Source organism: Astyanax mexicanus, unplaced genomic scaffold (genome assembly GCF_023375975.1).
Source record: "Astyanax mexicanus isolate ESR-SI-001 unplaced genomic scaffold, AstMex3_surface scaffold_36, whole genome shotgun sequence".
In the NCBI taxonomy this organism is placed as follows: Eukaryota; Metazoa; Chordata; class Actinopteri; order Characiformes; family Acestrorhamphidae; genus Astyanax; species Astyanax mexicanus.
Window position 1 is genome coordinate 170,001 of NW_026040046.1, and position 2,500 is coordinate 172,500.

General features: G+C 46.6%; 12 non-coding genes across 12 annotated transcripts in view; all 12 read left to right on the forward strand.

Moving 5' to 3' along the window:
* Positions 1 to 41, forward strand: part of LOC125792881 (5S ribosomal RNA) — a 119-nt gene extending 78 nt beyond the window's left edge. The window contains exon 1 of the ribosomal RNA XR_007432472.1: positions 1 to 41. This exon is cut by the window's left edge and continues 78 nt beyond it. This is a non-coding gene — a ribosomal RNA (5S ribosomal RNA).
* Positions 42 to 151: 110 nt separating this feature from the next.
* LOC125792626 (5S ribosomal RNA) lies at positions 152 to 270 on the forward strand. Its single transcript, XR_007432345.1, has one exon. It is a non-coding gene; the product is annotated as a 5S ribosomal RNA (ribosomal RNA).
* A 110-nt stretch (positions 271 to 380) lies between these two features.
* LOC125792882 (5S ribosomal RNA) lies at positions 381 to 499 on the forward strand. Its single transcript, XR_007432473.1, has one exon. It is a non-coding gene; the product is annotated as a 5S ribosomal RNA (ribosomal RNA).
* Positions 500 to 609: 110 nt separating this feature from the next.
* Positions 610 to 728, forward strand: LOC125792883 (5S ribosomal RNA). Its single transcript, XR_007432474.1, has one exon. It is a non-coding gene; the product is annotated as a 5S ribosomal RNA (ribosomal RNA).
* Positions 729 to 838: 110 nt separating this feature from the next.
* On the forward strand, positions 839 to 957 carry LOC125792072 (5S ribosomal RNA). The gene has a single exon (XR_007431804.1). It is a non-coding gene; the product is annotated as a 5S ribosomal RNA (ribosomal RNA).
* A 110-nt stretch (positions 958 to 1,067) lies between these two features.
* Positions 1,068 to 1,186, forward strand: LOC125791919 (5S ribosomal RNA). Its single transcript, XR_007431651.1, has one exon. It is a non-coding gene; the product is annotated as a 5S ribosomal RNA (ribosomal RNA).
* Positions 1,187 to 1,296: 110 nt separating this feature from the next.
* LOC125792518 (5S ribosomal RNA) lies at positions 1,297 to 1,415 on the forward strand. The gene has a single exon (XR_007432250.1). It is a non-coding gene; the product is annotated as a 5S ribosomal RNA (ribosomal RNA).
* A 110-nt stretch (positions 1,416 to 1,525) lies between these two features.
* LOC125792885 (5S ribosomal RNA) lies at positions 1,526 to 1,644 on the forward strand. The gene has a single exon (XR_007432476.1). It is a non-coding gene; the product is annotated as a 5S ribosomal RNA (ribosomal RNA).
* A 110-nt stretch (positions 1,645 to 1,754) lies between these two features.
* LOC125792886 (5S ribosomal RNA) lies at positions 1,755 to 1,873 on the forward strand. The gene has a single exon (XR_007432477.1). It is a non-coding gene; the product is annotated as a 5S ribosomal RNA (ribosomal RNA).
* Positions 1,874 to 1,983: 110 nt separating this feature from the next.
* LOC125792291 (5S ribosomal RNA) lies at positions 1,984 to 2,102 on the forward strand. The gene has a single exon (XR_007432023.1). It is a non-coding gene; the product is annotated as a 5S ribosomal RNA (ribosomal RNA).
* Positions 2,103 to 2,212: 110 nt separating this feature from the next.
* Positions 2,213 to 2,331, forward strand: LOC125792887 (5S ribosomal RNA). The gene has a single exon (XR_007432478.1). It is a non-coding gene; the product is annotated as a 5S ribosomal RNA (ribosomal RNA).
* A 110-nt stretch (positions 2,332 to 2,441) lies between these two features.
* Positions 2,442 to 2,500, forward strand: part of LOC125792888 (5S ribosomal RNA) — a 119-nt gene continuing 60 nt past the window's right edge. Inside the window, exon 1 of the ribosomal RNA XR_007432479.1 lies at positions 2,442 to 2,500. This exon is cut by the window's right edge and continues 60 nt beyond it. This is a non-coding gene — a ribosomal RNA (5S ribosomal RNA).

The window sequence follows — 2,500 nt, forward strand, 5'->3', positions numbered from 1 at the left end:
TTGGATGGGAGACCACCTGGGAATACCAGGTGCTGTAAGCTTTTCCCCTCTTGCTTCCATTACCATGGTCTTGTTATACATTACTAGTTTGTTATCTGAAACCCAACATAGATGAAGTTGCATGCGTAGTCTTGATGAGAGCTCTGCAATGGCTTACGTTCACACTACCCTGAGAACGCCCGATCTCGTCTGATCTCCGAAGCTAAGCAGGGTTTGGCCTGGTTAGTACTTGGATGGGAGACCACCTGGGAATACCAGGTGCTGTAAGCTTTTCCCCTCTTGCTTCCATTACCATGGTCTTGTTATACATTACTAGTTTGTTATCTGAAACCCAACATAGATGAAGTTGCATAAGTAGTCTTGATGAGAGCTCTGCAATGGCTTACGGTCACACTACCCTGAGAACGCCCGATCTCGTCTGATCTCGGAAGCTAAGCAGGGTTTGGCCTGGTTAGTACTTGGATGGGAGACCACCTGGGAATACCAGGTGCTGTAAGCTTTTCCCCTCTTGCTTCCATTACCATGGTCTTGTTATACATTACTAGTTTGTTATTTGAAACCCATTATAGATGAAGTTGCATAAGTAGTCTTGATGAGAGCTCTGCAATGGCTTACGGTCACACTACCCTGAGAACGCCCGATCTCGTCTGATCTCGGAAGCTAAGCAGGGTTTGGCCTGGTTAGTACTTGGATGGGAGACCACCTGGGAATACCAGGTGCTGTAAGCTTTTCCCCTCTTGCTTCCATTACCATGGTCTTGTTATACATTACTAGTTTGTTATCTGAAACCCAACATAGATGAAGTTGCATAAGTAGTCTTGATGAGAGCTCTGCAATGGCTTACGGTCACACTACCCTGAGAACGCCCGATCTCGTCTGATCTCGGAAGCTAAGCAGGGTTTGGCCTGGTTAGTACGTGGATGGGAGACCACCTGGGAATACCAGGTGCTGTAAGCTTTTCCCCTCTTGCTTCCATTACCATAGTCTTGTTATACATTACTAGTTTGTTATCTGAAACCCAACATAGATGAAGTTGCATAAGTAGTCTTGATGAGAGCTCTGCAATGGCTTACGGTCACACTACCCTGAGAACGCCCGAACTCGTCTGATCTCGGAAGCTAAGCAGGGTTTGGCCTGGTTAGTACTTGGATGGGAGACCACCTGGGAATACCAGGTGCTGTAAGCTTTTCCCCTCTTGCTTCCATTACCATGGTCTTGTTATACATTACTAGTTTGTTATCTGAAACCCAACATAGATGAAGTTGCATAAGTAGTCTTGATGAGAGCTCTGCAATGGCTTACGGTCACACTACCCTGAGAACGCCCGATCTCGTCTGGTCTCGGAAGCTAAGCAGGGTTTGCCCTGGTTAGTACTTGGATGGGAGACCACCTGGGAATACCAGGTGCTGTAAGCTTTTCCCCTCTTGCTTCCATTACCATGGTCTTGTTATACATTACTAGTTTGTTATCTGAAACCCAACATAGATGAAGTTGCATAAGTAGTCTTGATGAGAGCTCTGCAATGGCTTACGGTCACACTACCCTGAGAACGCCCGATCTCGTCTGATCTCGGAAGCTAAGCAGGGTTTGGCCTGGTTAGTACTTGGATGGGAGACCACCTGGGAATACCAGGTGCTGTAAGCTTTTCCCCTCTTGCTTCCATTACCATGGTCTTGTTATACATTACTAGTTTGTTATCTGAAACCCAACATAGATGAAGTTGCATAAGTAGTCTTGATGAGAGCTCTGCAATGGCTTACGGTCACACTACCCTGAGAACGCCCGATCTCGTCTGATCTCGGAAGCTAAGCAGGGTTTGGCCTGGTTAGTACTTGGATGGGAGACCACCTGGGAATACCAGGTGCTGTAAGCTTTTCCCCTCTTGCTTCCATTACCATGGTCTTGTTATACATTACTAGTTTGTTATCTGAAACCCAACATAGATGAAATTGCATAAGTAGTCTTGATGAGAGCTCTGCAATGGCTTTCGGTCACACTACCCTGAGAACGCCCGATCTCGTCTGATCTCGGAAGCTAAGCAGGGTTTGGCCTGGTAAGTACTTTGATGGGAGACCACCTGGGAATACCAGGTGCTGTAAGCTTTTCCCCTCTTGCTTCCATTACCATGGTCTTGTTATACATTACTAGTTTGTTATCTGAAACCCAACATAGATGAAGTTGCATAAGTAGTCTTGATGAGAGCTCTGCAATGGCTTACGGTCACACTACCCTGAGAACGCCCGATCTCGTCTGATCTCGGAAGCTAAGCAGGGTTTGGCCTGGTTAGTACTTGGATGGGAGACCACCTGGGAATACCAGGTGCTGTAAGCTTTTCCCCTCTTGCTTCCATTACCATGGTCTTGTTATACATTACTAGTTTGTTATCTGAAACCCAACATAGATGAAGTTGCATAAGTAGTCTTGATGAGAGCTCTGCAATGGCTTACGGTCACACTACCCTGAGAACGCCCGATCTCGTCTGATCTCGGAAGCTAAGCAG